Source organism: Sus scrofa, chromosome 13 (genome assembly GCF_000003025.6).
Source record: "Sus scrofa isolate TJ Tabasco breed Duroc chromosome 13, Sscrofa11.1, whole genome shotgun sequence".
In the NCBI taxonomy this organism is placed as follows: Eukaryota; Metazoa; Chordata; class Mammalia; order Artiodactyla; family Suidae; genus Sus; species Sus scrofa.
This window is the reverse complement of record NC_010455.5, coordinates 67,339,240-67,355,576: the sequence shown is the minus strand read 5'-3', so window position 1 is coordinate 67,355,576 and position 16,337 is coordinate 67,339,240. Positions and strand designations below refer to the sequence as shown.

Genomic DNA, 16,337 nt, shown 5'->3' with positions numbered 1-16,337 from the left:
CTAAAGAGACTAAAGACCTGTACTCTGAAAACTATAAGACACTGATGAAAGAAATCAAAGATGACACAAATAGATGGAAAGACATACCATGCTCTTGGATTGGAAGAGTCAATATTATCAAAATGGCAATCTACAGATTCAGTGCAATCCCTATCCAATTACCAAGGACACTGTACACAGAACTAGAACAAACTATTTTAAAGTTGTTTGGAGGCACAAAAGACCCAGAATAGCCAAAGACATCCTGAAAAAGAAAAATGGAGCAGGAGGAATCAGGTTCCTTGACTTCAGACTATACTACAAAGCAACAATCATCAAAACTATATGGTACTGGCACAGAGACAGAAATATAGAGCAGTGAAACAGGATAGAAAGCCCAGAATTAAGCCCATGCACCTACAGTTAACTCATCCAAGACAACGGAGGAAAGAATATACAATGGAGAAAAGACAGCCCCTTCAATAAGTGGTGCTGGGAAAACTGGACAGCCACATGGAAAAGAATGAAATTCGAAAACTCCCTAACACCATACACAAAAATAACCTCGAAATGGATTAAAGACCTAACTATAAGGCCAGATACTATAAAACTCTTAGAGGAAGACAAAGGCCAAACACTCTCCAACATAAACCACAGCCAACATCTTCTCAGATCCACCTCCTAGAGTACTGACAATAAAAACAAAAATAAACAAATGGGACTTCATTAAACTTAAAAGTTTCTGCACAGCAAAGGAAACCCTAAACAAAACAAAAAGACCACCCACAGAATGGGAGAAAATATTTGTAAATGAAGTGACTGACAAGGGATTAATCTCCAAAATTTATAAACACCTTCTACAGCTCAATACCAAAAAAACGAACAACCCCATCAAAAAATGGGCAGATGATCTAAACAGACAATGCTCCAAAGAAGACATACAGATGGCCAAAAAACACATGAAAAGAGGTACAACATCACTCATTATTAGAGAAATGCAAATCAAAACCACTAAGAGGTACTATCTCACACTGGCCAGAATGGCCATCGTCAAAAAGTCCACAAACAATAAGTGAGGGAGAGGGTGTGGAAAAAAAGGAACCCTATCACACTGTTGGTGGGAATGTAAATTGGTACAACCACTGTGGAAAACAGTATGGAGATTCCTCAGAAAACTAAAAATAGAACTACCATTTGATCCAGCAATCCTACTCCTGGGCATTTATCCAGAGAAAACCATGACTTGAAAATATACATGTACTCCAGTGTTCATTGCAGTACTATATAAAATAGCCAAGATGTGGAAACAACCTAGATGTCCATTGACAGAGGACTGGATAAAGAAGAAGTGGTACATATACACAATGGAATGTTACTCAGCCATTAAAAGAAAAGAAATAATGGCATTTGTAGGAACATGGATGGACTTAGAAATTATCATGCTAAATCAAGTCAGTCAGGCAATGAGACACCAACATCAAATGCTATCACTTACATGTGGAATCTAAAAAAAGGACTCAATGAACTTCTTGGCATAACAGATACTGACTCACAGACTTTGACAAACTTATGGTTTCCAAATGAAACAGGTTGGGGGTGGTGGAGGGATGCACTGAGGGTTTGAGATGGAAATGCTATAAAATTTGGTTGTGATGACTGTTGTACAACTAAAGCAAACAAAACAAGGAAACCAAAAGGGCAGCATCTCCAACACACTACATAGGTTAGAAGAACAGATGCTCTGAAAGGCTCGGAGGGATGACACAATTAGGCTCAAGGTGCTGATTCTGAGGTGCCCCTACTATGCACTAGGAAAGTTAATGCACATGTCCCCATCCTGGAGGAGTGAGCAGTTGAGTGGCGATATACAAGTAAAAGTCAAAGAATCATAATGCAGATGAATATAAAAGGCCATCTCTGACAAAAGTTAGGAGTGTCTGTAACAGGGAGTGTGACTTGGTTGGGAGGCGAGGGGCTGGGGGAAGAGAGAACAATACCAGCAGGGGCCTGGCTGAGGACCCAGGGCATGTGGGCCAGGCTGGATGCGGGTTACTGAGGGCTGGAGACATGCAGGACCTCAGGAGGAGTTTCACTTTCATCCTAAGAGTGTGAGGGGCCACTGGACAGTCTTAAGTGGGGAGGTAGAAGATAAACAATTTGGATTTTGGAAAGATCACTCTGATGCAGGAAGGAGGAGGGGCTGGAGGGGCCAGAGTAGGAGTCCCTTCCCAGGGAGCATGGGAGGGATCAGGCCTGACAGAGATGTCATTTCAGTCTCACTCTGGGTGGCAGAAAACTCTAAAGCAGTAGATGGCCACTTCCTGCCCCATGGCTGCTGGAAGCAGGACAAACAGTCTGCTCAGACACACAGGAAGGAACTGGGAGAGAGCAGGCTTGCAGGATAGGAAAGGAGGGCTCTGCTGCATTTCGGCTCCTGCTTCCAGCTCCTCCTGAGGCTTCTGTTCAGCCTTGCCCTGACTTCCTTAGGATGCTCTGTATCCCCACAAGGAGCACCTTGTTTGAGATGGTTTCTGTCCCTTGCAACCCAGAGAGTCCTAGAGACTTTAGCAGCATGCTTGAACAGAGGCTTTCCAAAATGCATGAGCACCACACAGGCAAGTGGCGGTGCCCCGAGATTGGAGCCAATGCCCTTGCAAAGTCACCAGGTTCTGATGAACACATGTGAGTTCCTGAGCCCTGGCAGAGTCACACGAGGTCATTCCCACCCACTGTGCTGATCTCCAGCCAACCTCGGGTGGGAAGGAGCGGGCAGAGGACTGCGGAGGGACCACGTGACAGATATGCCTAAATACGGTCCTGGCTGGATGCACAAACCGGCTTTGAAGGCCCACCTCCGGCCCTTTCCAGGCAGCCCCATTCAAAGCTATTTATGGCTTCCCCTCACGTTGGAGGTTTGGGTTTGATTTACAAGGGACTGAGATGAATGTGAATCTTTTCAAAAGGAACAACAACCTTGCAGGAAGCTTCAGGGTCCAGGGAACCACTTGCAACAATGCTCTGCTCTTTTCTGGTGACAGGCAAGGCAACTCAGGATCTGAAAGATCTCTCTTAAAAGGAAAATGTCTTGTAGGAATGTCAAACTGACCTCTGAGAGCTACCAAGTGGGTGTGCACTGTTAATCAGGAAATCTGTTTCTTTATCTTGAACAGGGGGTACTTCTCATAACAGGACTTCTTGAGGATTAAACATAGACACTTGGGGTGGCCCAAAGTGTGCTGTGCATACAAATGTTAGTAAGCACAGTGATTTTTTTTTTTTGGTCTCACACAAAGAAAATGATTCTTTTAATGGTTATAGGTACATTTTAAGGCATATGAGAAAAAAAGCATATCAAACCCATCATTTCATGGCTACTCTTGCTCAGGATGAGGCTTAAATTACCAAGTGAGTTGACTTAGAAAGTTATGCAGTAAACAGTAGTGCAGTTGGTACATGAGTAAGGCCAAGGCTGTGACATCTGCAGGACACCAAGATGCTGGGTGGGCAAGCAGCTGGCATAGAACCTGGTACAGACCAGGAGCCCCATCATGACAGCCACCACTTAGCAAGTACCTATGTCATCGCTGATCCTTACAACAAGCAGGGAGGAATTATCATTCCTATTTTAGAGTTGATAAATGGAGGCTTGGAGAAAGGAGAACACTTGTCCAAACTCAGAGAACTGGAAAGCGCCAAGGTTGGGATTTGCACGTGGATCTGCTTGCCTTCAGGCCCAGACCACCTAACTGCACCATATCACCCTCATCCATCCATCATTCTCTCTTCTCTAGAAAATACAACTGTCCGTCATGAAGACCTCATAAAGACCCCAGACTTGGTACCTGGCCCCTATAACCCCAACCCTTGTGTATATGCTGTGCATCTATTTGCACCTGTGCTTGGACAACTCCAAACCTTAAGACCAGCTCTTCCTTCCATGTGGCTGGCCCCCTGCCCTGCACTCAGGAGGCCTGAGGTGAGCAGCCTGGGTTGGCTCGGCCTTGAGGAAGCCTGTGACAACCAGGTCTCCTCTCACTATTGAGGTGGAAAGTATTCATGCCCGAGGGAGGACCAGGTAAGGCTGCCTTCGACTGCTCAGGGAGTGCTCACTCAGGGTCCAGGTGGATTGCTGGTGCCCTGGGGTTGCAGCATGACAAGCTGCTTAGCATCATCTGGGCTGAGAATAGTCCCCCTTAGGACCTGCAGGTCATGAGAGGTATTCCTAGGCCCCAGGCTAAACACCACCTGGATAACACCCTTCTACTAACATCCGTTAAAGAGTTTCCCAAAGACTTCCCGTATGGCACCCAAGAGACTCCAGGCTTTCTTCCCACATGCAGTCCCTCTAGAGGTGCAGGCTTCCTGCCTGCTTCTCATCCAATTACCTATATTTTCACTATTCTCACTCCCTCAGTGGCCCTTTTTTATAAAGTGTGTGTGTGTTTACATTATCATCATAGTATCATTCATTCCACGTGAGTAGTTAACTTCTGTCTCAGCAAAACAGCAAACTGCAACACATCATGGACCATTAAGGTTCCTTGAGAAGTGCAAACCACCCAATCACTGCTGCCTGGGGTCTCTTAGAGTCCTGGCTGATGTCAGCAGAGCACTATGTCACCAGTGCTGTTCTAAGACTTTTGTACACATGAGCGTATTTGATTCCTCTCAAGGTGCTATTATCTTCCCAATTTTACAGATGGAGAAACTGAGTCACAAAGGACTGACTGGCTGGATTAGGAATGGCGAGCCATGCCCATAACCCCTCGGCTGGTCTACGACAGGAGCTGGGCTCCTGGATTTGGAAGGATCACAGGCTTATCTGAGAGTAGAGAAATCTGGGTTACAGTGATGCGGAGCTGTGTGACCTTGGACAACCCACCCTACTTCACTGGGATGTCGTCATCTGTAAAGGGGGACAAGACCTGCTCTACTCACCCAGATGGTCCCTGTCATAGTCAAAGAGATAACTGATGTGAAGACAGTTTCTGGCAAATGTGTGCATGAATGGATAGAGAAAAATGGATGAGTTCAGTGCTGCCCCTGCCTTCAGGAAGCACTAGGATCTTACAGAGCAGACACACATTTTCTTTTGTGGATTCTGCACTCAGCCAAGTGTTTGAGGCCCAGCTGAGAGGTCTGCCGGTAACCCACTATGTGATCTGAAACAGGAGACTTCAATCTCCGGGCTTCACCCTCCTCCGCTACAAAACGAGGGCATCTCAGAGGAGGTCCCTTCCTGTTCTAATGTTTTATGGCTTTGAGCTTATTTCTGGGTTAAAATACTTATGAAATAGCAAATTGCTTACATTAGGAATTCTTCTCATTGGTGGGAGCAAGCAATAGAAATGTGTCTGGCAGATATCCATGGCGTCCACACACACGACACATAAACAATGTTTAAAGTAGCATTTCTGTCTCCATGACATCAGAATTCTGGTTTGGGATCTTGAGCCTGGATGCTCCTCCTCACCTGAAACTAAGCTTCCCCAGAGTCCAACTTCACCTTATAGAATATATATATTTTTTTGTCTGGGCTCCCTTGGACTTGAAACTAATTTAGTAGGAAAGAGAAACCTTGAGGTCAGACAGACCCGAGGTTGAATTCTGACTCTGCAGCTTACTAGCTGCATGACACTGGGTGAGACTCTCTCTCTGAACTGCTTCCTCATCTGGAAAATGGAGATAATAAGAGCTTGCTCATGGGGCTGCTGTGAAGATTAAATGGGATAAAGCAAGTTAAGTCCTTGGGCATACAAGAGGCATTCAATAAATGGAAGCTGTTATTAGTAAAGGGAAGGACTGTAATAGCCAGTGTAGGCTAGGTTATATTGCAGAAACAAATTTCCACCCAAATCTCAGAGGTCTAAGAATGAAAAATTAATTTCTCACTCATACTAAATGGCTAGGGCTGGTCAGCAGGAGATTCTGCTCCACGTGTGGTGACTCAGGGAGCCAGGATGAAGAGGTTTCATCATCTGAAACATTATTGGTTAAGAGCACAAGGGAAAAGCATGTTGGAGGGTCTCAAATAGCCAATCAGGTGCTATGGACTTGACCAGTGTGGACTAGTTACTGGCCCTGATTGGCTGCACGGGGCTGGGAAATGTAGGGGAGCACCCAGACTATTAGATGAGCATTACTCTGTATGCGATATGGAGCCAAGTTCTATTCACCTTTGGTTCTCCCACAGTGCTTATTATAGAAACTAAGATGCAAATCAAAAGCCTTCTCTGATGATGTAATAATTTTCTAGCCAAAGTGATTTTTTTCTTTTTATTTTAGTCAGATGTTTGTGATTCTCATCTTGTGATTTATCACTGAAGCAAGTATTTCAGAACTTTACAAATAATGTTCACTTTGGTGAATTTGCCAATATCTTTCGAATTAAAGGAAAAATCCAGGTCATGTCTAGACTAAGAGTTTACATTTGAAAGAGGAGATGGGATGGGACTGCCAAGGACAAGATAAGATGTTTGCATTTCTTAACAATATTTCTAGCCCTTCTCAGGACCCTTAAATCATGTGGGGGTAGATGAATGGTTCATGGCATGGAAATCAGCGGAGGGAGGCAGCATGGTTTGCCCATGGACCCCAAACAAGTCAAGGTAGACCAATGTTCCTTCCACTCTTGTCCCTTCTTAACAAACCCAGAATTCTGCAAAGTCCTCCTTCCTGCCCTACATTCACCCAAACCTCCATGGGTCACAACAAATGGATACATCTACCCAAGGGAATTCCTGACAGTTGCTGACTCCCCCGTACCCGGTTGGAGAATGTGGGGCTCATGAATGCTCCTTTCTCCTGGAAAGAATAGCTTATCATCATGTTTCCCTCTGGGCTTTCAGGTGTTCTCTGGTCCTGGCTCTGCCACCACATCATTGGGCAAATTTGGACAACACATGGCTCTTCCCTGGGCTTCCCTTTACTCTCCTGAAAACTCATTCAACAAGCATGCAATGCAGCCTGAGAGAAGGGCTGGGAATGTGCAGGAGATTAAGCCATAACCTCATCTCCAAGCAGAGGAGTAGGGTCAGCAGGGGTCACGAGACTGCCCACACTAGCAGGCCAGGTATGGACAACAGGGATGGTAGAGGCCAGGGAACAGGGGCTGTGGACAGCCTGCATGCATCCTGCAGCCAAATGGGCCAGCTGGCCCCCTCAGCTCCAGCTACTCTCACCACAGAGGAATGTGGGTCCAGTGTTGGCAGGCTTCTTGATTTTTTTCAAGAGTATAAGGAAAGACAAAATTATGTATGAAATGTGAGCAGACCAACCAAATCAGCTTCATCTGCTGTCTGGCTGAAGCCTATGCCCACCCATTTGCAACAACTAATGGATGTCAGTGACAGGAGTTTATGAAACTATAAGATTATGCAAACCTATTTGATCTGATAATCTGATTATTTTTCATATAATCAGGCTTTAAAAAAAACATGCATTGTTTTACTCCAATAAGAAAAGTATTACCATGGAAAAGTGAGAAAAGGTATAAAAAGAAAATTTAAATACTCTTTAATTATTCCTAATCCCATTCCCTCAAAGTTAACTTTTTTCTTTTTTTTCTTTTTCTTTTTTTTTTTTTTGCCTTTTCTAGGGCCTCTCCCTCAGCATGTGGAGGTTCCCAGGCTAGGGGTCTAATTGGAGCTGTAGCCGCCGGCCTGGGCCACAGCCACAGCCACAACAACTCGGGATCTGAGCTGTATCTGCGACCTACACCACAGCTCACGGCAATGCCAGATCCTTAACCCATTGAGCAAGGCCAGGAATTGAACCCGCAACCTCACGGTTCCTAGTCAGATTCATTAACCATTGCATCACACGGGAACTCCCAAAGTTAGCATTTTTAATGTATATTTTGGTGAATTTCCTGCCAGCCTTTTCTCTATGTATAAAATATATAAATAACATTATATGTGCGCATGTGTTTATGCATGTGAGTATATACGTAAATATAACATTATATAAATAACATGTGCAACATAAATCTCTTCTGAAATTAGGAGGACCCTATCTAACTGGTTTTGCATCCTCTACTTTTTATCTTTTTATTATTATTATTATTATTATTTTGCTTTTGAGGGCCTCACCTGCAGCATATGGAAGTTCCCAGGCTAGTGGTTAAAATGGAGCTACAGCTGCTGGCCTACGTCACAGCCACAGCTACAAAGGACCCGAGCTGTGTCTGCAAACTACACCATAGCTCATGGCAATGCCGGATTCTCAACCTATTAAGCGAGGCCAGAGATCAAACCTACAACCTCATTGTTACCAGTCAGATTCATTTCCACTGTGCCACAACGGGAACTCCTCTTTTTTCTTTTTATGGTCACACATGCAGCATGGAAGTTCCCACCTAGGGGTTGAGCTGGAGCTGCATCTGTGACCTATGCCACAGCTTGCGGCAACACCAGATCATTAACCCACTGAGCGAGGCCAGGGATCAAACTGGCATCCTTGCAGAGACAACCTTAGGTCCTTAACCCGCTGAGCCATAATGGGCACACCTACCCTTTTTTTGTCTTCTTTTTTCTTTTTCTTTTTGCTGCACCCAGGGCATGTGGAAGTTCCCTGACCAAGGGCTGAAGCCGTGCCACAGCAGTGACGACACCTTTAACCTTTAACCTGTTGAGCCACCAGGGAGCTCTTGCATCTTCTACTTTTTACTTAATGTGACATTGTGTCTTTATGTATTCCTCAAAAACATGATTTTTAATCATGGACTTAGAAAATAGACTCGTGGCTGCTGGACGGGAGAGGGAGGGAGTGGGAGGGATTGGGAGCTTGGGCTTATCAGACACAACTTAGAATAGATTTACAAGGAGATCCTGCTGAATAGCATTGAGAACTATGTCTAGATACTCATGTCGCAACAGAAGAAAGGGTGGGGGAAAAAACTGTAACTGCAATGTATACATGTAAGGATAACCTGACCCACTTGCTGTACAGTGGGGAAAAAAAAAAAGTGGCAAAAAAAAAAAAGAATAGATTTACAAGGAGATCCTGCTGAGTAGCATTGACAACTATGTCAAGATACTCATGTTGCAACAGAACAAAGTGTGGGGGGAAAAATGTATACATGTAAGGATGGCTTGATCCCCTTGCTGTACAGTGGGAAAAAAATAAATTAATAAAAAAACCCATGATTTTTAACAGCTATATACAAATTCTATCAAATAGATTTACCATAATTTATACCTTTAACTTATACTTGAATATTCAAGGTTGTTTCTAATTTTTAATATATAAATAGAACTGAAATGCACTTCTTATAAATGAATATTTGTGCATGTATCAGTTTATTTCTTTAGGATACATACCCACATATGGAATTACAGGGTCTAAAGGTACGACTATTTTTAGGGCTGTTAGCATATATAACTAACTGCTCTCGTAAAAGCTATACCACTTCACGCTTTCATCATATTCTTACCAACACTGGATATTGTCATTTTTATTTTATTTCATTTTTTGATTTTTAGGGCTGCACCCATGGCATATGGAAGTTCCCAGGCTAGGGATCGAATTGGAGCTACACCTGGTGGCCTATCACACACCCACAGCAACGCCGGGTCCGAGCCATGTCTATGATCTACACCACAGTTCATGGCAATGCCAGATACTTAACCCACTGAGCAAGGCCATGGATCAAACCCATATCCTCATGGATACCAGTCGGGTTTGTTACTGCTGAGCCGCAATGGGAACTCCCTGGATATTGTCATTTTTAAAACTGAATGTTAGTTTGATAAAGTTAAACAAGCGATATTTCACGGTTATCCTAAATTTAGTTTATTAGTGAAGATATTTTCCCCCAAAGTGTCTTCTGGCCATATATATCTTTTTCTGACTTGTCCTAATGCTCTTTTAAAGAACCATTTTCTATATCACATGCAGGAAAGCTTCACTCCACATATTTTAATAATAGGAAAAATGAGATGAAGTCTAAATGTCCAGCAAAAGGGAAATATGAAGTCAATTAACGCACAACTAACAGAGGGTATATTATGCAGTCATTACAATTTGAGGATACAGAGGCTTTGCATCGTGGGGAAACATGACATATGTTAAATGAAAAAAAGCAGCTATAAAACTAAATGTGTACCATGTTGTATGTTAACACCCACAGAAAAATACCAATTACAGTAGGAGCTATATTTGAAGGTTAGAATTGCTGAAGACATTCTTTTTTTCCTTCTCTTTTTCAAAATCTTATGTAATTCTGTTACATTACCTGTGTAGTTAAAAGAAAAAATACTTGAAAGACACGTTTTCAGTTGACTTTCCAAATGAACCTTCCCAGTTTCTTGGAACTTTCTCTGTGTCCTTCAAAACTTCTGTGTTTGTGTCACAGGAGATTAGGAACTTTTGATTTACTTAAATAAATTGGCTGGTACTTTAATCAGAAGAGAAAAGGATATCTTTGCCATCTGTAGCAAGCAGGTTCACAATAGTGACCTTGAGGTGGGTTATCCCAAGCATTTAGGTCCCTCCCCCATCCCCACCCTGGAGTTTTGGTAAGAAGGCAGGTTTGGAATTGTATAATCCCGAGGGGCCTCCAGTCAACTGGGGAGGAAAGGAGTTGGGCAGCTCCTTTTAAAACAAGGAGGAAGCAGGGTCAGGAATCACCCACGATAGACCTAGATGGGCCCATTTTACAGATGATGCAATTGAAACCCAGAGAGGAAGAATTTCAGTCCCTAGGCCTGTGGGACGCCCAGAAAAACCTTAAATAACAACAACATTGTTATTATTACTACTGACGTTCAAGCATCAAACGACCTGAACCATGTTCTCCTTTGACTTTTGCACTCAGTCCACTGGCCAGGCGAGGACGGCAGCGGTGGGATTCAGCTTTGCACTTTAGCAGAAGGGGAAAGTGTGGTTCACTGAGGGGGAGGGGAGCTGATCTATTAAACACCTCGCGTGTGCCAGGTGTTTTTGTGCTGTTTTGTTCTTTTATTGATTTATTGTAACATATGACAAATAGATTTATGCACAGTGTTATAAAAAATGATACTAAAGAAAATAGAGTAAAAACCAAGCCCTACCCCCCAGCCATTCAGATCTTATTCCCAGAAGCATCTGTCACCACCTGTGTGCCCTAGAAGGCTACGTGCATGTAAGTATATGCATTTGCTCTTTGCCTCCTCCGTCCTCTTTTTTTCCCCCCTCTCTTACTCATCCCTTCTTTTCTTTCTTTTCAACAAATGGTCCTAGAAAAGCATTCTATATCAGTTCCTATGGGCTGGCTTTCTTTTTTTCCATAGTTGCATAACAAGCCATATATGGATGGAGGACCATTTATGTAACCAGTGCCCTGTTGGTGAATATTTATGGTTGTGTCCAAGCTTTTGCCACTTCACAGATACTCCTCGTATAATCATCGCTTCACACACATGCAAGTCTGTCTGTAGGATGCACTTCTAGAAGTGGAATTGCTGGGTCAAAGGACTTCTGCACTTAAACATTCATAAAATCCAAAGTAATCTCCACAGAGGCTGTACTGTTTGTGTAGCATTCACAATTTATGAGGGAGTCTGCTCTGCACGATCTTGATAACAGGATGTCTTGTCCAGTTTTTAAATTTTTGCCAATCTGATGCATTATAATGGTACCTCATTGTAGTTTAACGTACACTTCCCATAAGGGAAGTTGAGCATCATTTCAGGCTTAAATGCCATTTGTATTTCCATTTTTGTTCATGTTCTTTGACAACATTTTCCTATCGGGTTTGATCTTTTTCTTACCGATTGGTAGGGACTCTTTATCCATTAAGGAGTCCCATTAGCTCCTGTCTGGGATATATGTTGATTAGTATTTTCTCCAAGTGACTCATTAGTTTTTTGACTTTAATGTATACTATGTCACCTTTAATATATACTAACTCCTCCTATGTATGTATCTAGGTCTGTTTCTGGACTCTCTTCTGTTCTGTGTGTCTGCCCGCCTATTTATTCTAGGGCCACTTTTACACACAGTCGCATTAAACCAAAGCACACTTGTGCTGCAGGTGAGGCCAGAGTCAGGTCACCTACTTGTCCTACTTTATCTCCCATAACTGGGTGGTGATGGTACCCTAACTCTGGGTAGAAGGGGTGGGGGTCACTCAGAGGCAGTGCATGGCGTCCTCCAGCTCTGAGCTGGACTCCAGCTTTCTCAGGAGTGCAGTGGTTTATCTTTGGGTAAGTCAGCTCCCCTCTAGGAGCCCCAGTTTCCCATCTGCAAAACGGTAATAATAATAATAACAACACTAACGTCATATTTCCAGGATGCAGCCATCTGATGCCGGGCAAAACCACAGTTACAACAATGGGGGGCACTGCCACCACAGTGGAGCCGCTCTCTCTCCTTCTGAGGCAAATAATGCCCATGGCTTGGCCTCTGATTTAGCAGGGACTGGTTCAGGGGTCTAAAGTTCTGGCCACCCACACCCCCGGGGCCCAGGACTCCAAGGCCAGGGCTTCCAAAGAGAGCAAGACAGACTCAGGGGGTACTAAGTTTGACCTCAGAGTAGTAAAGGGCTCAGTGTTGGCTCACCTGCCTAGCAGGGACCCAGGGGTCATGAGGGGCCCTGCAGGGTGGGCAGGAAGATCAGGGACACAGGGCAGAACAGGGATGCTGGGCAGAGACAGGACACTAGGCAAAGATGGGATATGGGGCAGAACAGAGATGCTGGGGCAGAGCGGGGACGTAGGGCAGAGTGGGACATGGGGCAGGGCAGGGACACAGAGCAGAGCGGGGATGCGGGGGCAGAATGCGGATGCTGGGAAGGAGGATGGAGGGTGAGTCTTCCACACGACACCCACGACCCAACAATGCTGTTCCCTAGGGGCATCACATACTGCACTGGGGAACTTTCACCTGCCGTCACCAAGTGCTGGGAGCCCAGGGGAAGCCAGGCACAGAGCTCTGGAAGTGCTGTGAACAACGTCTCTCTGAGCAGCCATATTCCAGAGCAGAAACAACAGAGCCCCTGTGCTGCCCACCCCCACCCACAGTAGCACAGCACCTCAGGTTTACAACACACCATTGCACTGTTTGCCCATGTTATTCGAGCTCCTCTAAGAGGGAGGGATTAATATTATTCCCATTTTCTAGATGAGCAAACTGAGACTCAGATAGAGCACATGGGTGGTCCAGAATCAAGATAATGGCAAGTGGCAAAGTTCAAACTCAGGTCTTTTCAGCTTGAAGGCCAAACCATGAGGAGCTCCAGAAAGGGCCAAAGTGGACTGTCTGTTTAATCATCTACTTGTTCAACAAACATTCCTCGAGCAATGGTCAGCTCAGCAATGGAACAGGTGCTAGGTGTATGGAGGTGGACAAAACCCATTTCTTGTTCAAAAGGACCAAAGACAGGAGTTCCTGCCGCGGCACAACAGGATCAGTGGCATCTTGGGAGTGCTGGGTTGAAGGTTCAATCCCCAGCCCGGCACACTGGGTTAAGGATCTGCTATTGCCGCAGCTGCAGCTTAGGCATGACTTCAGCTCAGATCTGATCCCTGGCCTGGGAACTCCATATGCTGCAGGGTGGCCAAAAATGAAGAAAAAAAAAAAAAAGGACCAAAGACAATAACTACTCTGTGATGTTTAGGGTAATGGGTGTACAAATAGCTGTGGGAGGCTGGGGAAGGAGTGATCTGCTACTCTGAATCAGGGCAGGCTTCCCAGAGGAGGCGACTTATAGGCCAGAACTTGAATGATGCTTTCCTCATCAACCATGAGCAGGCGTTTTAGTCCTCAGTGACTGAAAACACAGGTTCCTGCACTCCAGGCTCCTGCCCTCTCTGGTGGCCTTTAGAATTTCCTACTCTTAGGCCTCACCTCGACCTTCTGACCCCAAACTGCAGTGCTAGCACCCAAGCACTTGAACTTTTGCATGGCCTCCTGGCTTTTTATCTGAGGATGTATATTTAGGACCTGCCATCCAATGGGCAGCTAGTGGCAATTTTTTTCTTTTATGAACATGGTTGATTTTAAGAAAAATTCTAAATTCAATAGAAAAATAAAGCCAGAGGCCCCAGGGATAAATCTCACATCCATTTAGCCTGTCACAACCAGTATGATGCTCTCCCCTGTGTTCGGAAAGCATTATCTGCACACATTAGGAAAGTGCTTCCTTCCCTCCTATTGGTAATGCCTGGCACTGTCAGACAGGCTTTGAGCTCTGGGAATGTCTTCTTCTTCTTTTCTGCTTTTCTGGGAATTTTGTATGCCTGTCTGAGAAAAGGTGGGGGGGCTCCTTTTGAGACCTGAGGGAGGGAGGGCAGGCTGTGCTTCACAGGCAGTTTTTAAGAAAGAGAGCACAAGTGGTAAAGAGCTTGGAGCCAGCCTGGGTTCAGATTCTGCCTCTATTACTTCTGAGCTGTGCAATTTCAGACAAGTTACTTAACCTCTCTGTTTCTGTTTATCCATAAAATGGGGTAATATCAACCTTACAGGTTGTGTGAGGATTAACTGAGTCAATATGTGTAAAGGACTTAGAAGAGCGCCCACCAAATACAGCAAATTTTACATAAATACTGGCTTTCATTATAGTAATATGCTGGTTGGAGGTGGAAAGTCAGGGGCCAGCCGTGGCTAAGACTTAATCCAGCAGAAGGCATCTTCTCTGACCCACTGTTTTCATTCAGCAAGTCCTGCCTAAGAACCAGCTATGCTGGTTTACTGTGCTAGGCACTGGTGATACACCAGTGAATGAGACACAGCGCCTACCCCAAGAGACATCTCCACCACCTCCAGTGAGAAAACATTATTTGCCTGATGTCTAAAAGGAGAGGCCCAGGGGATCTCTGCTCCTGAACTCGCCCAGTCTAGGCTGGAGTTGGCTTTGGAAATGGTTAAATGTCTGGCCTCCTCAGGCCATCACTTTAAAAAGGTGGGACTCAGCTGGATTGCATTTGAAAGAATCAGTAGATCTAAGAAGTGATAAAAGCATTTTCTTTTCCCTCAGGTTTCCTCTGTTGTTAGAAAATTCATGATACAAGCACAATAAATATTAGGGAAAAAAAAAAAAAGAAAAAGGAAAAAAATGCTTCCCAGAAGTCACAGCAAACAAAAAGACGGACATTGGGGTTGAAAAATCCTGGCATTGAATCTTGATATTGTCACTTTCTAGACAGAAGCCCTCGGGCAAGCGACCTCACTTCTCTGCCTGTCTGTGAAATGGGCAGGTAGGAATACCTATGACTTAATGAAGTTGGGAGAACTGAGCAAGATGATGTGCTTCAGACAATGCTCACACACCTGAGATGCCCAGGGCTGGATAGCTGTCACCCCACCCTCCATTCCACGCAAGAATCCACAGAGGTGCAAGGAGAGGAGGTGACTGCTTGAGTGATCTGGGCTCCATCCCAGATCTGCTTTAAATCATTTCTGAAGCCAAAAGCAAGAAGTAACTTTCTGGCCTCAGTTTCTTTCAATTTCTTTCTCTCTCTGGGATCCATTGCTTCACCTGTGAAATGGGTGGATAGAGGAGAGGGGCAGATATGATGATATCTGGAGGCCTATCTGGTTCTCTGAATTAAAAGAATGTTCTAGGAGTTCCCGCTGTGGTGCAACAGGATTGGTGGCATCTCTGCTGCACCAGGGCACAGGTTTGACCCCCAGCCCAGCACAGTGGATTAAGGATATGGCATTGCTGTAGCTGCAATTGAGGCTTGGATCTGAACCTGCAATTGAGGCTTGGATCTCCATATGCCACAGAGTGACCAAAAAAAGGGAAAAAAAATAATGTTCTATTAATGATAATAGCCACCCAGCATGTGTCAGACATCTTACACATTCTGTGTCTAATCTGGGGAACACGGAAAGTTATAGGCAAGGGAACTAAGGCCTCATGTAGCTGATAAGGGACTAATATCCAGAAAATATAAAGAACTCAGGCAAATCAATATTAAAAAGACACATAACTCAACTAAAAATAAGCAAAGACTCTGAACGGACATTTCTCCAAAGAAGATTATATAAATAGCCAATAAGCACATGAAAAGATGTTCAACATCATCACCTACCAGGCAAATACAAATTAAAAACAGAGTGGGGTTGCTCTTTACAACCACCAGGATGGTGACAATCAAAAACTCAGACAATAACAAGTGCTATCGAAGATGTAGAGATGTTGGAAACTTTATACCTGCTGATGAGATTGTAAAATGGTGCAGCCTCTTTGGAAAACAGGCAGTTCTTCAAAATGTTAAAAATACAGTCACCATAAGACACAGGCATTTCGCTCCTAAATATATACATATATATATGTCTGAGAGAAATAAAAAGGTACATCCACACACACAAAAATCTGTTCATAGCACCACTATTAACATTAGCCACAAAATGGAAACATCTCAAATGTCCAC

The 16,337-nt window shown here is 44.3% G+C and overlaps 2 protein-coding genes across 8 annotated transcripts in view; both read right to left on the bottom strand.

Moving 5' to 3' along the window:
• HRH1 (histamine receptor H1) overlaps window positions 1-16,337 on the bottom strand; it is a 201,914-nt gene that overhangs the window by 55,598 nt on the left and 129,979 nt on the right. The gene's annotated exons all lie outside the window — the stretch shown is intronic.
• Window positions 1-16,337, bottom strand: part of ATG7 (autophagy related 7) — a 397,386-nt gene that overhangs the window by 343,565 nt on the left and 37,484 nt on the right. The window lies entirely within an intron of this gene.